This window comes from Chiloscyllium plagiosum, unplaced genomic scaffold (genome assembly GCF_037043375.1).
Source record: "Chiloscyllium plagiosum isolate Xiang-an unplaced genomic scaffold, Cpla_swu_hap1 HiC_scaffold_19, whole genome shotgun sequence".
Classification (NCBI taxonomy): Eukaryota; Metazoa; Chordata; class Chondrichthyes; order Orectolobiformes; family Hemiscylliidae; genus Chiloscyllium; species Chiloscyllium plagiosum.
The window spans coordinates 63,289,032-63,304,943 of record NW_028270157.1 but is presented as its reverse complement, the minus strand read 5'-3'; the positions used below and the strand labels follow the sequence as shown (position 1 = coordinate 63,304,943).

The following is a 15,912-nucleotide window of genomic DNA, read 5'->3' as shown; positions in this document are numbered from 1 at the left end:
CTATCTAATGAAAGAGCACTGCTACGAAAGCTAGTGCTTCCAAATAAACCTGTTGGACTGGTGTTGTGTGATTTTTAACATTTTTAACATGACTCAGGAGACCAAGGTTTAGGGAAATGGTATGTGTGACATGAGGTAATGAAGGCAAGGTAGGGATCTTTGAATAAATGCAGAGGACTGTGATGTGCTCCCATTGTGATAAACTATGACCACTCCTACATGCTGCCAACACAACAATTGTATTCATTTAGATTCCCAGAGATAGTGAAACCCCTAGGCACTGTTCGCAGGAAGGCTCCCTGAGCTTCAGCTGTTGCTGACTTGCAGCCAAATCCTCTGGCTTAAATAGTTTAGATTAGATTACTTACAGTGTGGAAACAGGCCCTTCGGCCCAACAAGTCCACACCGACCCGCAACTCATTCCCCTACATTTACCCCTTCACCTAACACTACGGGCATTTTTGGATTGTGGGAAGAAACCGGAGCACCCGGAGGAAACCCACACAGACAAGGGGAGAATGTGCAAACTCCATACAGAGAGTCGCCTGAGGCGGGAATTGAACCCGGGTCTCTGGCGCTGTGAAGCAGCAGTGCTCACCACTGTGCTACTGTGCCGCCCACTAAGAGAGAGAGAAAAAAAGAGACCATGAGTCTACTCTCTATTGCACTGAACGCAAACGCTGCCAGTGTGGTTTGTTGAGCAGTTTTGCTTTTATGAAGCAGTGCATTGACCATGGGAGGAAATAAATCCAATAAAATTTGTGGGCGGCACGGTGGCACAGTGGTTAGCACTGCTGCCTCGCAGCGCCAGAGACCCGGGTTCAATTCCCGCCTCAGGCGACTGACTGTGTGGAGTTTGCATATTCTCCCCGTGTGTGCGTGGGTTTCCTCCGGGTGCTCCGGTTTCCTCCCACACTCCAAAGATGTGCAAGTCAGGTGAATTGGCCATGCTAAATTGCCCGTAGTGTTAGGTAAAGGGGTAAATGTAGGGGTATGGGTGGGTTACGCTTCGGCAGGTCGGTGTGGACTTGTTGGGCCGAAGGGCCTGTTTCCACACTGTAAGTAATCTAATCTAATCTAAAAAAAAATTGGTCTAATCTTCTCTGGAATAGTCTGTTTCAGGAAGGCTCCTCCCTGACAGGGAAAGTTGCACAGTTTTTGTGTTATTGGGTCTTCTATCCTTGGGGAATTTAACACTCGCTTGTTTTCAGGTGGGTTTGATACCTATGACGAAAAAAACAGAAGGTCGGTCTTACAATATGTTCCGTGTCTTTTTCTTGGTTTCCTGAGGATCTCTGCTCTCACTAGGCTTCAGCTGATCATTTCCCCCATGTGACCCTATACATTTGAGTGCTGGCATGGTCTCTGCTCTGGAGGACATCGCAATCAAGCTGAAACCTCCTTGCTCAATACCCAATCCTCTCCCAGCATGGGTCACTGTCACAAGGCACAGAGCTATTGGTTGGACAGTTTGCGAATTCAGTTGAGGTCCAAGGACAAATTTCAGAGCTTTGGGAAAGAACACAAGGATGGGACTAAATAGCCAGCTCTTTCCAACAGCTGGCAAAGGCTGAGTGGCCCCCTCCTACACCGTATCAGTCTATGAACAAAGCTGGTTGATGGAAACAAGGCTGTAATATTTGTCTTGGTGTTTTCACCCACTTAATCCTTTAAAAGAAGCTTGCTGAAGGGAGATTCTAGTTTAGAGAGCAGCAAGTCATAGTAGATTTATCTTAGTCTCTTTCTTAATAAAAGTAAAGTCCTTTCCAGCAGTCTCTTGTAATTATACCTTTGATTCCTGATTTTGTGACAGTACCTAAAGCATATTACTTCAGGCTTGATCTTTTATTCCATTCTCCTCTCAGAACCCATAAGAAGGATTAAATCAGGCAGCAGCCAACTGCACACGATTGAAAAGTCGATTAGAATTTGAAATTAAAATTTTACTTTGATCAGAAATGGCGTAGAGTAATTCCCTTGTCCATGGTTTATATATGTCATTTTAATTACTGATATATGGATGGATTTCTATTATTTAAATGTTCATTACCCATCAGTAAAGCACAGGCCCTTCTTAATTTTGTCAGTAATTACCCTCATTTTCAAAGAGTATCTCGATTACTGTTTGAGATTGAGGAGATGGATTTTGATCTTCTAAATTGATGCAGTCGTAGCTACCAAGAACATGAATGTGCTTCAAGTTAATTCAGGGAAGACATAACAAGACGATTTTACTCGGGAGCTGCATGCTGAATATGGAAGTTCTGTGGTTCAGAATTTGTGGATACTTTATGGTTGCACATTGAAAATATGCCCTTGAAATATAAATTGGGAGGACCTCAAGAAATGTCCAATTGTTTCTTGACTCTCCGCATTTAAATGGCTCTTTCCCTTTAAAACCTTTGGAGCAATGGGATAAAAAGGATATTCACCCTGTATGTACGAACAATCTTGCAGTGGAGTGTGTTACATCAGGATCAAGTAGAGCATGGGCAAAAACAGCATGACTTGCAGAATGTTGCACAGAAACAGACCCTTTGGTCTAACCAGTCAAAACATTTCATATTCATGCACTTATCCAAATGTCTTTTAAACATCGCACTGTACCCACATCTTCGTCTGGAAATTTGTTCCACGCAGGAAGTGCACTGTGGTTTAAAAAAAAATGTTCCTCGTGTCTTTCTCCTCTGAACTCGAAAATATTCCCCCCTAGTCTTGAAATCCCCTACCCTAGGGAAAAGGCACATGCCATTTACCTTATCTATGCACCTCATGATTTTATAAACCTCTAAGGTCACCTCTCAACCTCCTACTCTCCAGTGAAAAATGTCCCAGCCTACCTGGCCTCTCCTTACAACTCAAACCCTCCATTCCCTGCAACATCCTGGTAAATCTCTTCTGAACTCCCTCCATTTTAATAATATCCTTCCTGTAACAGGGAGACTGGAACTGCATACAGTTCTCCAGATGAAACCTCACCAACATCCCATACAACCTTGGAGATAAATATATGTAGATAATTGACTTGTCATGAACAAATGTGTAAAAGTATTGAAATCACTGCTGGATACCTCAAGGATGAGAGGTTATCTTGCAGCTGCACAAGGTTTTGGTTAGTCCAATTAGGGAATTGTAACCCCAATTCTTACCAGAAGTCCTTGAGAGACAGCAGCATGGATTTACCAGAACCCTGAGTGTTACATTACATGGCAAGCTTGTACAGTTGAAGGTTCCATTCTCTGGAAGTAAAAGATATGGAGTGACCTAATTGTGTTTTCCAAGGTATGCAGGAAGCAGATGAAATACTGTATTGATCTCTTGCATTAGCCTAGCATGAATTTAAATCAGAAAATTCACTGAAAATGCTCTCACTGTACTGGTGCCAATCCAGAGTCCCAGAATAACACTGCGTTGAAAGTGGCTGTTGAACTCCATTTCTTCACACAAGATGTCAAGGCTACCTAGTTTTTGAGTGCTGCATTCCATTTGCAACAGGACAGTCAGAAACTGTATCCAATTTGGGAACATTGCAATCGCACGATGAGGGAACAGGGTGGACTTCAACACCTTGAAAATATCACTTGTGTAAAAATTGACCCCATATCGTTTAACTAAAAATTTAGCTGTAGAAATTTAACTTATGCAGAAATGTATCTGGTACATGGAGAGGAGCTATTTCTGTCAGTACTGGTGTTCAGAGCCAGGAGGTCGAGTCCAGAAACACAAGGCAAACATTCCAGCAGCGAAATTCGGAAAGACTGTTACACACACAGGATGATAGAAGTTGAACTGTGTTTTACAAATGGCAGTTGATGTTGGGTCAATTAGTAATTTATTAATTTTAAATCTTTAAATTTAAAATTGATAAATTTGTATTAAGCAAAGGGCCATGCGCAAATGTGGATACTTGGAATTAGAATAATGAATGGCCCTGATCTCATTGAATGGTTGAATAAAGTTGGGGTGCAAAGTAGCCTTCTCTTGTTCTGAGAAAGCTCTCAGGATGATGCAGCGAATAAAGACACTGTGAATTAAAAGTGGCAAGAACAGGTAAAAACAAAACCATATTTGCATTCTCCCCATCAAAGCAGATTGTTCAGGGATTTCGATTCTGCAAAGAAAATTATTGCTTGTTATTGCTCAGTCCTTTCCCCTCCACAATCATAGTGAAGCAGATAGATGCTAATGTTAGAGCGTGGATTATAGCATAGTGCTGGTGCGACACAGTTCCAGTTCAACAAATTCATCCTCATTTGAGAACTGAGGTTTACGCGACTGCCATCATCATTGGTGCTCCCTCGCAGACAAGGATGACTCTTTTCCACTTTAAGGGTGAGTCCCTAGGTGGCCGTACAGACTGAAGCGGCTGTAGCATTCTCTGTTATACTTGGGGCAGAAGGTGGTTGTGGGAAGGGAATGGGTGGGGTTTGGTGTGGCAACGAGCTCCTCAAGCTATTTTCCCCTGGCTTTGCTTTTTTCTGATGAGATCAACACCTTCCTGGATGCTCCTCCTTTGGTTTGGACGATGTGTTTCCTAGGTGTCAGTGGAAATGCCGCATTTTGCCAGTGAGGCCTTGAGGGTATCCCTGTCCACCTCGGGCTCGCTTGCTGTTTGAGCTGGGAGTACAGCACCTGCTCGGGTAGTCTTGTGTCAGTCAGGCGGATGATGTGCTCAGCTCCAATGCAGCCGAACAAGAAGGGGAGGGGTCAGTGCCTCGATGCTGGGGATGTTGGCCTGGTTGACTGGCCTTGACTATAACATTAGAATGACACCACTTTACTAGTGAACTATTGATTTAGCTCTCTCTGCTTGTCACTGCATTTGTGCTTAGAAGGAATCTAATTATTTGCACATTCATGTTCTATTCTGACACAAATTGGAACAATGACTGAGCAGCCATCCATGAGAAGGGAGTCACAAAGTTTGCCAATCTGCACAGACTTCAGGCCACGCAATCTGTGCAGCCCAGAATTTGACATCCAATTTATCACTTCAGGTGTAAGGATATGATGGAAATGTCACAGGGGATAGCCAGAAATACTGCTGATGTGCCAATGTCAAACGACAGTCAAAGCTGGTTAAAATGAAGAGGGGCATTGTGGGGATTTTTGCTTTCATGCTCCTCTGACCATCTTGGTCTCTTTCTATTGTGCAGAATTTTTTTTCTTCTGTGTTAATAGGAGCCCCAATCTGTTAAAATTAGCACAGCATTTGCAGTGAATATATTGAGCTGTTGTGTGTATATATCCCAAAGTATGATTTTAAGATTTCTCTGTTATGTTCATAACTATCACTTGATCAGATAACAAGGGCCTGAGTGTAGTCTACTGTTTAATTAATCAATTTAGCTGCAAACTCGATTTACCCATTCTGTGTTGAGAATTTTTACACACAATGGTATCCTAGCTTCCTGTTGTATTGTGGTTCCTGCAGGTGATGTAGCAAAGCTTGAATGTTGTTATCATTTGTGATGCTTAATTGCTTTAGAAAGGGAAGTTATTGCCGGGAGTAACTCTATCAGCTTTTTACTCTCTCGCCTTCCCACCTCGGGCAGTATTTAATTAGCGCTGTCAGATTAACCAGATCTAGATGTTGCTGAGCTCCAGCTAAATTGCACAATGAATTTGTTGTGCAGCAATTGAGTTGATCCTCAGAATCTGAGTAGACTGTGGAACTACTGATTGCAAATTAAAATTAAAAGTCACTGGTGTGTAAATGAGTGCCAAATAAATCCAGCAGTAATTATGAAGATGGTAGCTGACAGAATGGGGCAATACTACAGAATATATTGGGAGTGTAATCTCAAGTGTGAGTGCTTAACAAGGGTGAGTTTCTACTGCAATTGCAGCACCTCCATGCAGTAGGTGTGAGTTTAACAGCAGTTGACAACATGACTTGAGCGTACTCAAAATTGTGACAGTGAAACCCCGAACCTTTAGTGCTTCACAATGCAGGAACAGGAGTACGCTGTTCAGCATGTGAAGCTGGTGATTACATTTGATTAGACTACAATTGATCGGTGTTTTGACGTTAAGTGACCTGTTTTGGTTCCACATCCTTCCAAATGCTTACCAGACAAAAACCTACCGTGGTCAGTATTATGGTTTTCTTGACCTATCTCTGACCATTTTCAGGCAATTTCCTGATCTCCTCTGCCCTGCGTGAAGACATGTTTTCTGCCATTATCATTGGTCAGGCTAGCTCTTATTTTAAAGTCATGGTCCCTAGTTCTAATCTACCTCACTATAGGATGAATTTTCTCTCTTCATCTCTATCTTATTAAACTCTTTGATAATTTCTTATTTAGATCACTCATTAGTCTTTTTGCAGATGCTGCCCTGCTATATGTAGCATTTCTGTTTGGCAGAAAGAGGGCTTTTTTGAGTGGTTTCAGTCTCCGTTTGCTGGAGCAGAGACACCTTATGGCTGCAATGCTTCCTGCTGTGACCCAGTGACATCAGCAGAGCTTCTGTTAGAAATGGGGTATAAGGCAATGAATCAGCTCTCCAGGAAGTAAAGCAATTTGCTTTCATTCCTGTCCAGTGGAATAACTGTATGTTAAACAACAGTTTCATTTGCTTCCTCTCAACTTCTAGATGTAGAAAATGGTGTATGTGAGTTATTGATTGGAAGCCTCCCTTAGGCCTCTCATTCCCCACTCCTAGCATTGCCATCTTCCACTCCCTGCTCTCAGGCTTCCAGCCTGTACTACTCTTACACTTCTATTCTCTGGTGTCTGATACAATTCTTGAAAGATCTCTTACATGGCTTTAAGGTAGAAGACACAGGATGGTGGTGTTTTTCAGTCTGGAGGCCTGTAACCAGTATTGTGCCAAAAGGATCGGTGCTGGGTCCACTGCTTTTCGTTATTTACATAAATGGGTTGGAAGTGAACAGAGGAGGTGTAGTTCGTAAGTTTGGACTTATACATTTAATGTTAAGGTCCTGGGGAGTGTTGCTCAACAAAGAGACCTTTTGTGTGTAGGTTCATAGTTTCTTGCAAGTGAAGTCACAGGTTGATAGGATTGTGAAGAAGGTGTTCAGTATGATTTCCTTTATTGGTCAGAGCATTGAGTGTAGAAGCTGGGAAGTCATGTTGTGGCTGTACAGGGATATTTTGTGCAATTTTGTTCTCCTTCCTATTGGAAGGAATTTGTAAAACTTGAAAGGGTTCAGAAAAGATTTACAAGGATGTTGCCAAGGCTGGTAGGTTTGAGCTATAGGGAAAGGCTGTTTTCCCTGGAGCATCGGAGGCTGAGGGGTGACTTTATAGAGGTTTATAAAATCATGAGGGGCATGGATAGGGTAAATAGGTCTTTTCCCTGGGTTGCGGGAGTCCAGAACTAGAGGGCATAGGTTTAGGGTGAGAGAGAAAGATTTACAAGGGGCCTGAGAGGCAACTGGCCTTACTTCCACTCCTATGTCTTATGGTCTAACCTTTTCATACAGAGGGTGGTGCGTGTGTGAAATGAGCTGCCAGAGGAAGTGGTGGAGGCTGGTGCAATTACAGCATTTAACCAATATCTAGATGGGTACATAAATAGGATAGGTTTCAAGGGATGTGGGCCAAGTGCTGGCAAATGGGACGAGAATAATTTAGGATAGCTTATCGGCATGGATGAGTTAGACTGAAGGATCTGTACATCTCTAGGACTTTATGACATGGGCCATTCATTGAACACGAAATCTCAGCTGATTCTTTTTCTCCTTGGATTAAAGTTCCAATCAGATGACGAGTGTTTCTGAGGCAAGTTTGCAGGTGATGGGTGTTCCCTTGCTGCAGCTGTCTTTGTCCTTCTTGGTGGTAGAGCATTGGGTTTGGAGGGTGTTATTGAAGGAGCCTTGTTGATTTGCTGTCCATTTGACCTCTGTTAATGTGGTAGGGAGTGAGGGGCTTGCGAGGGTATGTGTTGACTCCCAACATGGTGGAAAACTCAACTGGCTGAAACTGTAGAATGGTGCAAAATATTTCTAATACAACTTCATAAACGATCAACTATCCTCTTTACTGATGGCAGAAGATCATATGACTGTTCATATGTCATCATAAATCTTACCTTTAATATTTTGAAAAGGTTGCAGTCCAATATCTTGAAAACTTTGCCAGTAACATTTCATTTTTTTTCAAAGCGTCATTCATTGAGTTTGAAATTGTAATTTCAAAAATCCTGGGTTGTGTTAAATATTGAAGGATTGAAATTACACTGAAGTGGGAGATAGATATGACGGTCATAGAAATAGCGTTGACACAGATCTTCACTCCATCTCTATCACAAGTATTCCTAACCTGAATTGTCCTGCTGAAGACAGTGCTCAAGGCTCACTTAGTGCTGTATCTTTGAGGCTGGGACACTTCAACATCTTCAGGTACTGGGTTTGCTGGCGCAGAAACTTGAACTCAAGTTCTCTGCTTTTTAATTGCCACCTTCAGTGGTTGCAGCAGCAATGTTTATGTTTCTCTATCACAGCTCACTCCCAGCCTCCAAGGAACAGATAACAACCAGCAAACCTCCATGTGCAGGTAGAACAGTCACACACTATCCCCACTGCTACGTAACAGAAGTTCTGTGCAGTGTAACCTTTCAAGATAGGGGTGGAGTAGGACACTACAGCTGAAGCTCGTCTGCTCCGTCCATTCCTTTTTCTTTATTTTCTCTCCCTTGTGTTTTTTTACTTGTTTGTCTTCTTCCACTTCTGCTAGTGACGCAGAGTGGGGACAAGAGCCTGAAATAGAACAGGGCGGCTAGTAGGCCAGAATGTAGCAGGCATCAGTGAGCTCTTTGATCTATACAGTGTGGAAACAGGCCATTTGGCCCAACAAGTCCACACTGAGCCTCCAAAGAGGAACCCACCCAGACCCATTCCCCTATTACTCTACATTTACCCCTGACTAGTGCACCTAGCTTACACATCCCAGAACACTATGGGCAATTTAGCTTGGCCAATTCACCCTAACCTGCACATCTTTGGATTGTGGGAGGAAATTGGAGCACCCCAAGGAAACCCACACAGACAGTTGCCCGAGGCTGGCTTCGAACCCGGGTGCCTGGCGCTGTGAGGCAGCAGTAATAACCATTGCACCAGCATGTCGCCCTAAAACCTTCAAGCAGCTAGTGGCCTGGATACAGAGTGAGGACGGTGGGGGGCCTGGGGACGGGGCGGGGCTGGGGTGGGGGAAGCGGGGAATGGAGAGCCTGGGGATGGCGTGAGGATGGGGATGGGACGGGGATGTGAGACCTGGGGACGGCAGGCCAGGATGGAGCGGGGAAGGGGTCAGCAGTACCGGAGCAAAGATGGCTTCTGGTTAGCAACAGGTGGAGCCCAGTCAGACCAAATGGAAGCCCATATAGAAAGACTGTAACATTTATCTTTTTAGCTTTATTTCTTATTTTCCTAACATGTACTTACACTACATTACAGAGATATATAATAACTCTCTTCTTTATTTTTGTATCTAAAATTTGTACGTAGAATGGTGCAATGAGGCTGGCACATTGTACACTTTTCACTGTAGTCCTGTTCTTTTGTAACTTGAGAACGTGCGCCAATAAACCTAAATTAACTTAGATTTATCCGAGTGTCATATTCTTTTCTGACAAATCTTTTCTCCTCTTAACCTGAGATTAAAACCTGCAAAATGGAAATTACATTGGAGTTTTAAATTAGCCATTGCAACTGACAGCAGTAATCCTTACTTATAATTAGGCAAATGTGTGAGAAAGCTTAGCATAAAATTAAGTTGATGATCTGAATCGTTTTGCTCATCAGGGAATTTTAATGAAAGTGCAGGTATTAAAATATGGAAGACATTCTGACACTCTCAGCTCGAAATCACGCTGTAAAATAATAGACAAATGGCTTCACACATTCATCTTGCTATCATTTCTGGCAGAGGATTACTTGTTAATTTACTCAGTAATGGAGAGAAATATCATGCTGAATACATCGGGCAGTTCGGAACTGTTCAACCTAATTTACAGGTCCTAAATCTATGGTCACCTTGAAGCAAAACATGAGTTGCGATATTTCCTCAATGATGAGCAGTTGTAAATTTCACAAACATAATATTGTGAAATATCTTGGCAATCTGCCAAATGTGGAAACAGAGTCAAAGCAATTCAGTTGTTAAAAATAGAGTTTGGTTTTCCAATAAAGCCAGAAGCAGCTTATACTTGTGGGAAAGTCAGACTAATGAGAAGCTAAGCATGTTGTTAGGTTGTAGAGAGAGAGAGAGAGAGGTTTATGAGATTGTCAAGGATCAGTAAACCCGAGGACTGAGAGAATGCTAGATTTTAACAAAGAATGACCAAGACATTTTTTTTTGATGGAGGAAGAGAAAAGGGAAAATGACAGTGAACTAGCAAGACCCATGAAACAGGTAAAACTTCGCTAGGTATGGTAAAGGAAGTGACTGACCACATAAAAATGGGTCTCTAAGATACAGGACGAAATGCAATAAAGAGTGGGAATGGCACATACTGATCAGACTGAAATGGAGCATCAATGTGATCACTATATTCATTTCCAAGTATTATTGTATTTCTTTTGTCTGGTTTCCACCCTTTGGCTTTGAGATAGAAAAATTATAATAATCCAGACGTTAAGGTCCCGGTCTCACGATCCGTGTGAAATGCATTTCGGTGATCCAGAAATGCTGCCAGCAAGTTTCTGTGGACATAGTGAATGTTTCCTCTTGTGGTTCAGACTAGAAAAGGAGATCATAGTTTTAAGTTAAGGGATAGTAGATTTAAAACAGAGATGAGGAAGAATTCATTGAGGGCTGAAGGGCCTGTACTGTGCTGAATTATCCTCTCAAAGTTTTGTAAATCTGTGCGATTCACTTCCACCAGGGTGTGGTGGACTCTGGGATGTTAAGTAAATTTGAGGAGGAGATCGAAGGAGTTTTAATTAGCAACGGGTTGAAGGGTTCCAGGAGTTGAGACTGGGATGAGAACAGCTCTAATGGTGTGAAATGGCGAAGCCTTCTACTCCTGGTTGTTGTGTCCATTTGAAGGAGACTTGAAGCTAGAGGAGGGTTTTTGAGCTAGTGTTGAATTGAGAAGCTGTTTTCAGAAAGCCCCATCCAGTTCGGAACTTGACAGCTGGGAGAGCTGATTGAAATACCTGAGCACTGGTACACCCAGCATGGGGTGAGGAGAATGAGAGGGCATCTCACAATAGTGGCATCTTTGACTAGTTTTGTTTATTTGTACAACGTGCCCACAGCTGCCAGGGCAGCACTATCAAGGGGGCACTCTGTGGGTCTGTGGCTGTAAGTGGGGATAGTGATGTGGATGGAGACATGAATGGCATCCCTTCCTGAACAGCTTCCAAATGCATGTGTACTTGACTACACCATGGTTTGCCACTGGGAGAATGGGAGCACCCCTGGATGTAGCTTTTGTCAAAATACACCGGACGTAAGAATGTACTCGAGGATTTCTACACCAAATACTAGCACTGAATTGCCAGGGCTCTCACCTTTGAACCCAATACCTTTGAAGTTCTTTGTCTTCTAGCGTGAAAGCAGATGTACAAAAATAATTTTAAAATAGCGTGGATCAAAGAGTCCGTTGTGAATGAGGAACTTAAAGAAATGCATGTAATAAAACAGTACTGGAGAAATTAAAGGGACCACAATATGACACATTCTCTGCACTGGATGACCTGTATTTGAATTTTAAAGTACAGCCAAAGGCACCAGTTTTGACATTACAGAATTCTGTAGACTCAAGAATAGTCCCCTTGAATTGGAAGGTTGTATACACAACCTCACTATTCATGGTATGAAGGAGTCTTTTACAATAGAACATAGAACAATACAGCACAGAACAGGCCCTTCGGCCCACGATGTTGTGCCGAACATTTGTCCAGGCTTAAGCACCCATCCATGTACCTATCCAATTGCCGCTTAAAGGTCGCCACTGATTCTGACTCTGCCACTCCCACAGGCACCGCATTCCATGCCCCACCACTCTCTGGGTAAAGAACCTACCCCTGACATCCCCCCTATACCTTCCACCCTTCACCTTAAATTTATGTCCCCTTGTAACACTCTGTTGTACCTGGGGAAAAAGTTTCTGACTGTCTACTCTATCTATTCCTCTGATCATCTTATAAACCTCTATCAAGTCACCCCTCATCCTTCACCGTTCCAATGAGAAAAGGCCTAGCACTCTCAACCTATCCTCATACAACCTATTCTCCATTTCAGGCAACATCCTGGTAAATCTTCTCTGCACCGTCTCCAAAGCTTCCACATCTTTCCTAAAGTGAGGCGACCAGAACTGCACACAGTACTCCAAATGTGGCCGAACCAAGGTCCTGTACAGCTGCAACATCACTTCACGACTCTTCAATTCAATCCCTCTGCTAATGAAAGCTAATACACCATAGGCCTTCTTACAAGCTCTATCCACCTGAGTGGCAACTTTCAAAGATCTATGAACATAGACCCCAAGATCCTTCTGCTCCTCCACCTTACTAAGAACCCTACCGTTAACCCTGTTATCCGCATTCTTATTTATCCTTCCAAAGTGGACAACCTCATACTTGACAGGGTTGAACTCCATCTGCCACTCCTCAGCCCAGCTCTGCATCATATCTAAGTCTCTTTGCAGCTGACAACAGCCCTCCTCACTCTCCACAACTCCACCAATCTTCGTATCATCTGCAAATTTACTGACCCACCCTTCGACTCCCTCTTCCAAGTCATTAATAAAAGTTACAAACAGCAGAGGACCCAGAACTGATCCCTGCGGAACTCCACTTGTAACTGGGCTCCAGGCTGAATATTTACCATCTACCACCACTCTCTGACTTCGACCGGTTAGCCAGTTTTCTATCCAACTGGCCAAATTTCCCTCTATCCCATGCCTCCTGACTTTCCGCAGAGGCCTACCATGGGGAACCTTATCAAATGCCTTACTAAAATCCATGTACACTACATCCACTGCTCTACCCTCATCCACATGCTTGGTCACCTCCTCAAAGAATTCAATAAGACTTGTAAAGCAAGACCTATCCTTCACAAATCCCTTCACAAATACTCTCCAATCTATGCCAATGGTTTAGTTGAGGGGTCCACGTCTGACGTATGCAATTTTGTTGGTAATGCATCGTCAGAAAGACAAGTGAGTTGTGAGGAAAACATAAAGTGGCTGCAAAGTGATATAGACGGGTTAAACGAATGGGCCAGAATATGGCAGTTGGAGTATAATGTAGAGACGTTCTGACATTTCCATTCGTTGAGTGAAAAACAGAAAATCTAATCAGACTTTGAAATAGTTTTCAGAGAGATTTAATTGCTGGCTTGTACATGAATCTCAGGAAATTAGCATGCAGGCACAAGAGGCAATTAGGAGAATAAATGATCTGTTAGCCTTAATTGCGAAGGTGTCAGGCTGTAATAGTAAAGAAATCTTACCACAATCACGTAAGGCCTGGGTGAGTCCAGTAGATACCAGACAATTTTGGTCTCCTTACCTTAGGAAGGATGGGTTTGCCTTGGAGAACAATAGCAATAAAGGGTCACAAAGTTGATTCCTGGAGTGCATGGGATTCTTCTTTGTGGAGAGACCAGGCCAATATTAGAAGACCACTTTTTCAAAATTCTCCAGCTGTGAGTACACTTTATTAGCCTGGTGGGTAAGTCAGGAATATGGGGTGATACTTTTGAATGGATCAGCCATTTTGAACTGAGGTGAGGAGAGACGCCTTCACTCGAAACATCACGGATCTATCAATTTTGAAGCCTAGACATTCAGTTGTTTGAATATATTCAAGGCAGAGATGGCTAGATTGATGGAATGAAGGGGTGTGGGTTAAAGCATGATGGTACAGCCATGAATTTATTAAATGGTGGAGCGAGATGTTATACTCTTGCTCTTGTTTCTCTTGTTCCAGAGTTCTGCCCTTTATTTTTCTGGCATTTGTCGTGCAGTAAATCATGTCAAAACGAAAATTTGGCATCAAGCCACATGAGAAGATTTCAGGACAAATGTCCGAAAGCTTAGCCAAAGCACAAAAAGATTTAAGTAGTCTCTTTAAAAACAGTAGGGAGGCAGAAATGCAGAAAAGTTTGGGAAGAGAATTTGAGAGCTTGGCAGAGCTACTAGTGTGACGTGATCAAATTTGGAGATATCGGATCAAGTGTCCAGAATTTGGAACTGCAGATATCCCTGTTGTGGGAGCTGAACAAAATTGTAGAACCAGAGAGAAGGGAAGCCAAATGGAGATTTGGGGAAAGAAGAGCTGAGAATATTAATGTTGAAGCATTGTTTAATTGTGTGCTAGTGCAGGTCTTTGAGCAGAGTGGTTATAGGCAAATGATATTTGGTGCGACTCTGAGCAAGGACGCTGGAGTTTTGGACAACCTCAATTTAACAGGAGGTAAAAGTTGGTTGGCTGGTCGAGGAGTGCACTACCACTGCTCACGTTCCAGGACAAATGGGTATCAGCACCTTTAAAGGTTTTGGAGAGGAAACAGAAGTTAGAGTTGGAGGTAATAGTTGGCAAAGAGAGAAAGTATCGCTATAAAAAGAAACAAGCTATTCAAACTTCTCAGTCTGCACTCATCAGGACAGATTTGCAAGAGTACTGAATCCCAGAGTCATAGAGTCATAGCATGGAAACAGACCCTTCGGTCCAACCTGTCCATGCCGACCAGATATCCCAACCCAACCTAGTCCCACCTGCCAGCACCCGGCCCATGTCCCTCCAAACCCTTCCTATTCATGTACCCATCCAAATGCCTCTTAAATGTTACAATTGTACTAGCCTCCACCACTTCTTCTGGCAGCCCATTCCATACATGTACTACCCTCTGCGTGAAAAAGTTGCCCCTTAGGGCTCTTTTATATCTTTCCCCCCTCACACTAAACCTATGCCCTCTAGTTCTGGACTCCCCCACCTGAGGGAAAACACCTTGTCTATTTACCCTATCTATGCCCCTCATGATTTTATAAACCTCTATAAGGTCACCCCGCAGCCTCTGACAGTCCAGGGAAAACAGCCCCAGTCTATTCCACTTCTCCCTATAGCTCAAATCCTCCAACCCTGGCAACACCCTGTAAATCTTTTCTGAACCCTTTCACAACATCCTTCTGATAGGAAGGAGACCAGAATTGCACGCAAAATTCCAAAAGTGGCCTAACCAATATCCTGTACAGCTGCAACATGACCTCCCAACTCCTGTGCTCAATACTCTGACCAATAAAGGAAAACATACCAAATGCCGCCTTCACTATCCTATCTGCCTGCGACTCCACTTTCAAGGAGCTATGAACCTGCACTCCAAGGTCTCTTTGTTCAGCAACACTCCCTCGGGCCAGTGTATAAGTCCTGCTAAGATTTGCTTCCCAAAAATGCAGCACCTCGCATTTATCTAAATTAAACTCCATCTGCCACTCCTCAGCTCATTGGCTCATCTGGTCAAGATCCTATTGTAATCCAAGGTAACCTTCTTTGCTGTCCACTACACCTCCAATTTTGGTTTTATCTGCAAACTTACTAACTATACCTCTTATGCTCACATCCAAATCATTTATGTAAATGATGAAAAGTAGTGGACCCAGCACCGATCTGTGTGGCTCTTTTCCACACAGAGGGCGGTGTGTGAATGGAATGAGCTGCCAGAGGAAGTAGTGGAGACTGGTATGATTACAACATTTAAAAGGCATATTGATGTGGGCCAAATGATGGGACTGATTTATTCAGGATATCTGGTTGCCCTGGACAAGTTGGATCGAAGGGTTTCTGTGCTATATTTATCTATGACTCTTCATACTCTGTCTCCAGTTTTTGTTGTGGCAAAAATGTATCAATTCACACTTGGCACATTCCTTTGGAACACCTGTGTTGGGGGGATTGATCCGCTGTTGAGATGGGTATTTAAGGAGAGCATTGATATG

The 15,912-nt window shown here is 43.1% G+C and overlaps 1 protein-coding gene across 8 annotated transcripts in view; it reads left to right on the top strand.

The window, feature by feature from the left end:
* The window catches only part of LOC122559499 (contactin-1), a 771,145-nt gene that overhangs the window by 306,020 nt on the left and 449,213 nt on the right, over window positions 1-15,912 (top strand). The window lies entirely within an intron of this gene.